General features: G+C 45.8%; 1 pseudogene; it reads right to left on the bottom strand.

Moving 5' to 3' along the window:
• Window positions 1-1,003: 1,003 nt before the first annotated feature.
• LOC127234712 (uncharacterized) lies at window positions 1,004-6,715 on the bottom strand (annotated as a pseudogene).
• Between the last annotated feature and the right edge of the window lie 3,351 nt (window positions 6,716-10,066).

Here is a 10,066-nt window from a genome sequence, read left to right on the forward strand (position 1 = left end):
AAGGGTAGGGAGGAATGTTAGCAAAGCCAACAATCTTCGACTTGTTTGGGGGTAGTGGAATTGATGGAGAGGAAGTTCTGGTTGATGTGGGTCACAATGATGTCCTGGGATTTGTCCATGTGGGGTCTGGGCTGTGATCCTGTGAGGGAGTAAGATTAGGTGGTCTGATGCGATTGGATTTTGGATTTGAGTCTGTTATGGGATGGGATGGGCATTGCTGCCCTCTTCCCAAATACTATTGGGACCAATAGCAACAGCAGGGTTGTAAATGTGGGTTTCTTTGAGGCGTTTATTTGAAAAGGTGATTCCCTCATATCCATCCTTATAAAAGTGGAGGCCCCAGGTGTAACCTCGATACCAATTTGGGACATGATAGCCAGGGGTGGTAAAGGTAATTTTACGGGGATTCTGCAGCCTTTTGTGGGTGAGGATATATGGCATTTTCCTGGAGCCTAGATAGTACATGTGTACTCAGGAACATAGATAGGTGGTCTGAGGGTATCAGGCAGTAACTGTGATGTAGTCCCAGCTGGAGGAGGGTTTCAATAGGTGTCACCTGTGGTTTCACAGCCCCAGTTTTTAAAGGTAATAATTACAGTTGCCTCCACATTTGTGTAGAAGGCTGTGGTCCCTATGGGAGCCTGGACATGTATAAAGGGGTACGTTCATATGAAGGCCCATTGGAGTAGAAGCCAGCAGACAGCATAGATGGTGCCGCTAAAGTCAATGGATGGGGCCGCTGACTGATCAAAGAGGCCTTCGGACCACCAAGGGCGGACCACCAAGCCCTGCTTGCATAGGTCACGGTTCAGTTGTTCAGGCCACCAAGGGATATTGTGGACACTTGAGTGGGACCAGACTATGTCTCCTCTTTCAGAGAGGTCCACCAAAGTATAGTTCCAAGGGATGTGGTGGCTCAGTCGTTTAAGGAAGGCCTCCTAGGGAAGGTGGCAGCCTGGGGATGAAAGGGGTAAAGAGAAGGAAGAAACTGGGCAAGAGGGAGTTAGACGTCCATCCAGGTGAAGTTTGCCAAGGCGATGGTGGAGTCTTCATTACTGTCATCGTTTTTAGGAGCATCTCTTTCTGGGTTAGCATCTGTGGGAGAAGAGGCAGAGGTCTCAGGAAGAGGCAATTGCTCCCGTCTGGACATTAGGTCATTAGAGGAGATGGTGATAACTTGTTTAACCAGCCTCTCAGACAGCCATCTGGGGCATCTGCAGTGGCTGTGGACTGGGGGCAGTCTGGGGGTGTGGACATTCCCTGGAGAAATGTCCAGGCTGTTTGTAATCGAAGCATGTTTTTTGTGGGGTGGTTAAGCCTGCCCTTTGTAAAGCTGCGCCTATAGCCAAGCTGATTGCTATTGCGGTAAATAAGGATCAGGATAAACAAATAGGCCGAATAGATGTTTATTCAGGGAGAAATAACTTACAACCTAGACAGATGAACACCAGGAAATTCAACCCGATCCTCTCCTGTCCGAGTCACGCCAGAAGAGAGAGCGCCTTCCTGGCCCCCTCCGACCTCCTTCCTCAGGTCACCTCCGCCCATCGCTCCACCCCCCAATGGGCGTGGTCAGTGCTACAGAAGGACTACCTCACTACAATTCCCCTTTTAGTCTAAAGAAAAGATTTAGGCTTAATACAAAACTATATACAAAACAGTGAATAACAAGTGTGCTCTAAGAAAAGGAAAATCGAGAACAAAATGACCTACATATCTAGTCCTAGGGTGAGGGCATAATGGAGTTTACAATAGAGTTGTCCTAAGCTGGAAAATGTAAGTCTAGTACCTAATATATCTAACTAGGAAGAGAGAATAATAGTTGTGATAGTTTAATCTTTAACCTCATCAAGACCTGAGAAGGAAAATAACAATACTAGAGTAGACAGGAAATGCGGATGGACAACTTCCAAACGGTGCAGCAAGGACAGAAACAGCAAGCCACCTGAACAGTCACCCTAGGTCTCACAGCGACGTTGGTATACCCAGATTTGGCTAAGGCCAAGAGAACTTGACAGACCACAACAACAGCAGGGAAATAGAATGGCTGTCTTACCCTGACTTGGCAAGGTCAAGCAGTCTTCTATATTTGTCTCCTGTAAGCACATAGGACTGTATGTCCAAATCAGTGGTCAAGGTGGGGGCAATTCTATGCCCAACAGGCCATTAGCTGAGGCGAGATTGAACTCCAGCAGGAGCAACAACAGTGTCCAACATATTTTCGGGAAAGTGTACGGTGTTGTCAGGAGCAACAGTGTCTCATGTCAATGGAGTACTAATATTAAAACATTTAAATGCCATGTTCTGTATGTCTATGAAGTGATTGAAGATTAAGCATCTATATCTGACTAATCTCATAGGTACAGGAAATGTGAGTGAAGAAGCAATCCTTTAAATCAATAACTATAATAGGCCATTCTTTGGGTATCAAAGAAGGCAAGGGCATTCCAGGCTGTAGAGAGCCCATTGGCTGGATAACTTTATTGATGGCTCTCAGGTCTGTAAGCATTCTCCATTTACCAGATTTCTTTTTGATCACAAATACAGGAGAATTCCAAGGGCTGGTTGATTCCTCAATATGTCCAGCATTTAGCTGTTCCTGAACCAGGCTTTTTAAAGCTTCTAACTTCTCAGAGGTCATAGGCCATTGTCCTACCCAGACAGGTTCCTCTGTTAGCCATTTTAAAGGTAGGGCTTTTGGTTCCTCTGTTTGTTTAGCATTTGTATTTTGTTTTTGTACTGCCTGGATATTTGGTCTCTGTCTTGTATAGTACTTAACAGTATTCTTTCCACAATCATGAGGTCGTCTATGGTTCCTATCTAATACAGGAGGAATGTTAATCTGTGTATTCCACTGCTGTAATAGATCACGACCCCATAAATTTATCACTACATCAGCCATATATGGTCTCAACCTCCCTCTCTGTCCTTCTGGTCCTATACAGTCAATCCATCTCGTGCTTTGTTTTACCTGAGCCAGGGTTCCAATCCCTAAGAATTGAACATTTACCTCATGCAGGGGCCATCTTTGAGGCCAAGATTTATTAGATATGATAGTTACATCAGCTCCTGTGTCCACCAGACCCTCAAACAGTCTATTATTCATCTTAACTATCAATCTAGGCCTATGACTATTTATAGCAGTTTGCCAAAATATACATTTTTCATTTCTTTCTGTCATGTTTGATTCAACTTCCGTCACTAGTTCGTCATCCAGAGCAGTATGAGTTTTTATAATAGGCACAGAATTTTCTAATTGTCCTGTGGGAGATTGTCTTCCACTGTGACTGGGAATGTTCGAACCACCTGTGACGTGGGGGCCTTCGAGAGGCCCCCCCAAGGAGTTTCCCTATGGTAAAGGGTTTCCTTGCTTGTCTCTGGTCGATCTACACTCATTTGTCCAGTGTCTGCCTTTGCCACACCTTCTACATAACCCAGGAGGCTGAGGCCTTCTGTTTGATTTATTCCTGGGGGTGTTACTTCTAGGGAAGCTTTGCCTACAATTTCTTTTTAGATGTCCTATTTTACCACAGTTATAACATCTGACATTATGATATCTTTTTAAACCTTTGGGGATGGCTTCTCCTACCCAAGCTTTTAAGTCACCATAGTAAGGAACTCTGTTATCTTGATATCTTCTCTGACCTTTAGATATGGCTTCTCCTATCCATGCTTCAGTCTTATTGTCATTATACTCAATGTTGCCTGTATATAGGACCCATTCATCCAAGGGTGCTGATCGCATTTTTAAAGGCCAAAGCACCTGTTTGCATTGAGGATTCGCATTCGTGTAAGTTAAAGATTCTATGAGTATTTGCCTAGCATCTATGTCTGTTATCTCTAATTGTACTGCCCTAGATAATCTTTCTAGAAAGATACTAAAACGTTCTCTAGGTCCTTGCTTTATCTTGGTATAGGGTTCTATCCTCTCTCCTAATTCATGAACCTTATCCCAAGCATTCAAAGCTGCTGTACTGCATAGAGACAAGATATGTTCATCATAGGCAGCTTGGGTTTCTGGGTCAGCATAGAGACCCTCACCAAGAGATTGCAGGGCCAGCTCCAGCTCCAGCTCAGGGTGGTCCGTAACTAGAGAGCTGCTCCTTCCTGTGTGTTGGAGAATGTCTTGGCAGGTAAGGTTAGCATTCTCGAAAGCAAGCTGTTTAGTGAAGGGGTTTTCTGGCTCTGGAGTGCCAAACAGGTGTTCGGCTGCCTCCGCCAGGCTGCTAACGAAGGAGCTGTATGTCTCCTCAGGACCCTGTATAATCTTTGTGAGCGAGCTGGAAGCAGTTCCCTTAGGGGGAAGTTTTTTCCATGCCCCAAGACCTCCCTGTCTAAGCCAGGAGAGTATGTGTATTGGGTTTCTTTTTAATGTATTGTAGGGTGGCTCTCCTAAGAGTTTATCGGCCGTCCAGGAGCAAGAGTCAGAGCTAGCCATATTTTTTCTTTGGTGCCAGAAAGAAACCAATCTTTCTTGCTAAGTGCTTGCCCCATTACTCGCCTCTGCTTTAGGCAGTGTTCATGAATCAGAAGACCTGATCTAAGACAGGGTCAGGCTATCAATGAGTTGTTCTCCTTTGAGGCCGTGTGATGGAACTGGTCGCAGAAGCCTCACTGCAGACCTCTTCCTGGGGTCTCGAGCCCCAAACATTGGGTGCCAGTTGCCTCAACCCGGGAGACTTCAACCTGGAAGCCAAAGGCCGGAGGGAAGGGGATGGGGACAAGACACACAGAGAATGACCACAAGACAGGGTTCTGATCAAATGGCAAATTTTTACCTGGAGCTTATATAGCCAGCAGAGCAGGGTGTAGGGGAGCGGGCAGGGGAGGTAAGAGGAATTGTGGGGCAAGCAGTATATAGGAAATCACAAAGGATGGATATTGGCAGGGTGGAAAGATCAGTAGTTATGAGAACAAGAAAGGTTAGTATGGTAACGGGGGCTAGTGGTTATATGCTAGGCTGATCATACTAAACAGGGCTAGTTACTAAATCGTCAAATCTTTATGGTATAACTGAAGCCTCTAAATGTACAGCCAAGAGAAACAGCCAGAGTTCAGTCAAGTTTCATTCCATAACTGATCATAGACCCAGCTTCAGTTCCCAGCCGAGACAGCTCAGCACTTGTCCTGCAAGCCTGATGACATAAAATAGAAGAGAGCCAACTCTGTGAAGTTGTCCCCTGACCACTGTGTGCACAGGGTGACAAATGTGTCCCCACACAGCTCATACACACACACGATAAAACAAATGGAATTCACTGGTCAGTAGTGGCACACACTTTTAGTCCCACTTAGGAGGCAGAGGGAGGTGAATTTCTGTGAGTTCAAGGCCAGCCTCTTCTACAACAAGACACTTCAAGGACAGCTAGGAGAAACGTCTGGAAAAAGAAAAAAGAGCGAGAGAGAAGAAAAAGAAACAGAACTTAAAATATCCGAAGAGTTAATTGCTTTTAAAAACCTGTTTCAGAAATTTTCTCCACCATTCTCTTTCCAAACACAATGTGTGCCTATCCTCTGCTGCTTGGGACTCTACTTACACGTAGTGTAATGGGTTAAAAGATGGCCACTAGGGACATTTCATCCTTGTGTCTGGAACCTGTAAAGGCCATTAAAAAAAAATGGTCTATTTTGTTTCTAAGTCAGAGTCTTGGATGTGTCACAAAAAACCTACCGTCCTTTTATATAACTAATTTGTGCTGTGCACCAACATGAACCTGCTTTAAATTTCCATGCCAATTTACAACCCCCACACTGTCCCAAGCAAGGTTAGTGGCTATTGAAAATACCACCAGGACAGGGCTATCTAAAGACACATTCGTTAGAGTGTTAACTATAAGAAAAAGACACTGTACAGTTTAAAAACAAATCTTACACAGTCTTACATTTCAGTTAAAAAAATGAGTGAGTTGTGTACAGGGGGTTGAATGCTACATAGACAAAAAAAACTGCTACACCCAACTTATTCATCCTCCTCCTCCTCATCTTCCTCTTCTTCCTCATCCTCTTCATCCTCCTCCTCATCTTCCTCTTCTTCTTGCTCTTTTCCGCCTTGACCACCCCCTTTTTGGCTGCATCGGGTTTCCCTTTAGCTCTGTAAGCAGCAATATCCTTTCCATACTTCTCCTTCAGCTTGGCTGCCTTCTTTTCCTAGGGCCGCTCGTCGTCTGCACAGTGTTGTTCCACATCTCCCAGTTTCTTCCCAACATCACCAGTGGACAAGCCTGGGTGTTCTCCTTTGATTTTTGGGTGATACTCAGAACAGAACAAGAAGGCTGAAGCAGGTCTCTTGGGTCCATTGGGGTCCTTGAACTTTTTTTTTGGTCTCCCCTTTGGGGGGAATTTGGTTTTCATTTCTCTTTCATAACGAGCCTTGTCTGCCTTTGCCATGTCTTCAAATGTCCCCTTTCCTTTAGCAGACAATGGTCTTCCACCTTTCTGAGCATTTCTTGGAGAACTCTGAGAAGTTGGCAGAAGCATCTAGGTGCTTCTTCTTGAGTTCCTCCTGGCAAGTTTGCACAAAGAACGCATATGAGGACATTTTGCCTCTCGGCTTCTTAGGATCTCCTTTGCCCAAGTTTAGTTGATTTTCGTCCTCGAGCACAGAGTCTCCAGTGCCCATCCGGCTCGTGCTTGCACCCACGCTGACTCTATTACTAGATTCAAACTTTCTATGCAGCTGAGTATGACTGTGGTCCCGAATGTAACTGGCCCCCATAATCTCATAGGAACTGCCACAATTAGGAGTTGTGACTTTGCTGGAATGAGTATGGCTCTTTTGGAGGACATGTATCACTTTGGCAGCAGGATTTGAGGTTCCCTATTCTCAGGATACCACCCAGTGTCTCGGTTGGCTTCCTGTTGCCTGCCAGATCTAGAACTCTCGCTAACTCTTCCAACACCACCTCTGCCTGCTTGCCACCATGCTCCCTGCCATGATGACAATGGACTGAACCTGTGAAACTCTAATGATCCATCTCCATTAAAGGTTTTCTTTATAAGAGTTGCTATTATCATGGTGTCTCTTCACAGCAATAGAAACCCTAACTAAGATGATGACCTTGAACTAAAAAAAATATGTATTGTATTTATGGAAGTGGGGAGGCCTGGGTCCTCCAGGGTGGGTATCAGTGGAGACCAGACGAGGGCATCAGATCCCTGAGAACTGGAATTACAGGCAGTGTAATTCTGCTAGATGTGGGTGCTGGGAACCAAACTAGGTTTTGCTGCAAGAGCCCCAAGCACTCGGTTGGTATTCAGGCATCTGTACTGGCCTGCCCTGGGGGTTCTGACAGGATAGGTCCTCAGCTGCAGCCACTAAGAGCACCACCTGTGCACATTCACTACATTCCCTTTTTAAAGGGCCCTGTCAAATTCTCTGTCTCGCTTCCTCGCTCCCTCGTTCTTTCTCTTTCTTTCTACTTCTCTGCTTCTCTCTGCCCCCCCCCACTTCTCTTTTCTTGTTTGTTGCTCTTGTCCCCAGAGGCTGGTCTCTTCCTCCCCTCCTTTTCCCATTCCTTTTCCCCTAATTAAAAGAAAAAAAAAAAAAAAACCACATGAGCTCTGTTGCACGGTGTCTTTCTTTCTCACCACTTTTAAAATTACAACACTCATCCTCCAGTCACCTCTTCAGCCTGACCTTCAACTTTGCTTCACCTGCCTTCCCAGTGCAGGCTTGTCCCATGATGCTGGATGTGTGTGGGCCGGGCATGGAAGTCAGGGTTTCCTGTGTGCTAGGCAAGCACTACCAATCGAACCCTCCACCAGGTTTGATTACACACAGATATGACTACATCACAGATCCTGGCCTGAGTAGGACAGCTTGAGTCCTAAATCCAACCAGCAGGGCTCTAAGAAAGAGGCTGAGGGAGAGGACACACAGGGAAGGCGTTGTGACAGTGGAGGCAGAAGCTGCTGTGCTGCTGTGACAAGCAGAAGTGTGAGAGGGTGAGCATGGGGGGGGCACAACCTCCCTCAAGCCCCCGACATTGTCGAGTCAGTGCAGTGAGATTGGTGATGGACCTCTGCCTCCTGAGGGCGAGGGGCACCCACACACCGTACCTTTTCTTCATCTGCTCAACCTAAACCCATCCATTGTGTCCATTGTGTCCTTACACAGGCCTACCTGCTTGCTTTCTTTCTCCTTCCTTTTTTCCTTCCTTCCTTCCTTCCCTCCCTCCTTCCTTCCCTATGAAAACATGACTCCATGAGGTTTTAACTTTTTTATTTATTCTGTCTTTCACGTCATGTTTCTCCATCCCATTCATTTCCCTGTCCCTTTGTATCTATCCTCTTACCCTTGCAAACCCTCCAAAAAATTTCTTTTAAGAGGGAAAAAGAAAAATAATATCAGTCTTGTCACAGAAGCTGGAGTGTGACACAGTGAGTCACACACTAAACCCTTTTATCCGCATCGTTACTTGTGAGTGTTCCTTGCAGAGAGTGTTGAGGAGAGTCTGCAGCTTTGGGCCTGCAGGACCAGACCACGTCAGGGTTTCTTTCTGTTTGAGTCTTTTCAAGGCTGGAGGATGGCTCAGTGGTTAAAGCACTTGCCTTTCGAGTGTGAGGCCTGCACTGTGATGTCAAGAACACACATAAATGCCAGGTGGGGGTGGGGATGTCCCTCCTGTAATTCCAGTCTTGAAATCAGACAGGGGATCCCTAAAGCATGCTGTGCCAGGCTGGTCTCAACCACCTAGGCTCTGACATCCTCCTGCCTCAACCCTGGAAGACTGTAACCATGGGTTTGACTGAGAGACCCTGCCTCAATGAACAAGGTGGAAGAGATCACCCCAAACATCAACCGGGGGCCTCAACATGCATGCGTGGGTGCACGCACACACACACAAACACTCTCTTGGAAAGGGAATATATGTTATCACTCCATTATCTAAATGCCCTGTAGAGCCTTCTTTTATTTCTCTTGAGAGTTTGGGCATCTGATACTACCTCACTGAGGCTAGCTAGTTTTGTTTTGTTTGTAGAATGTTTAAAAGTTTCTACTTTAAGCTGGGGTTGGTGGCACATGCCTTTAGTCCAAGCATTTCGGGAGGCAGAGGCAGGTGGATCTGTGAGTTTGAGGCCAGCCTGGTCTACAGAGCTAGTTCCAGGATAGGCTCCTAAACAAAATAAAAGTTTCCACTTTATGTACATAGGTATTTTGCCTGCATGCATGCCTGGTGCCCCAGAGACCAGAAGAGTCAGATTCCTTGGAACTACAGTTACAGATGGTTGTGAGTTGCCATGTGGGTGCTGGGAATCAAACCTAGGTCCTTTGGAGGAGCAGCCAGCGGCCATCTCTCCAGACGTTTCTTTTCTTTCTTGAGACAGATGCTCATGTGTCCCAGGCTGGTCTCAAACTCCCTATGTGGCCGAGGATGTCCATCCACTCCTGACCCTCCTGCCTCCATCTCTCCAGGGCTGTGATTATAGCCGTGGGCTCTGATATGATGTAAGCTGTGGCATTCTTTAGGAGTCGTCTTTACCACATTAAGGAAGTTTTCTTCTAGTCTCACTTTTCTGAACACCTTTGATAATGAAATGAAGTTGGATTTTGTTCAAGGCCCTTTGTGCATCAACTGAGAGGGTCATGTGGTCACCTCCCTTCACTATTGACATGGTCCATTACACGGATTGATTTTTCTCATGTCAAATCACACTTTGCACACTTGGGACAGATCCCATTTGGACATGTTATATGATGCTGTTAATATGCTATTGGATTCACTCAGGTAGTGTTTTCATCTATATATATTATGAGGAGTATTTGGTCTGTAATTGCCCTTTCTTGAGATTCATTTATGAATGCCCAATTTGTGGAATGGTAAAGACTAACCCTCACATTCTACCATTCTATCTCTGGATTGTGTATGTATGCAGGCATGTGCACATGCTCCTTCCTGAATATGGAGAACAAGAAAGCTTTCTGGTATCATGCTCTGTCACTCTCTGCCTTCTGTTGTTTATGACAGACCCCTCACTGAACTGAAGCTTTCTGTTTCAGGTAGGCTGACTGACCAGCAAGCTCCTGGGGGCCCCCTGTCCCTCAACAGTGGGATTACAGGCATGT

The sequence above is a fragment of the Phodopus roborovskii genome, unplaced genomic scaffold (genome assembly GCF_943737965.1).
Source record: "Phodopus roborovskii unplaced genomic scaffold, PHOROB, whole genome shotgun sequence".
NCBI lineage: Eukaryota > Metazoa > Chordata > Mammalia > Rodentia > Cricetidae > Phodopus > Phodopus roborovskii.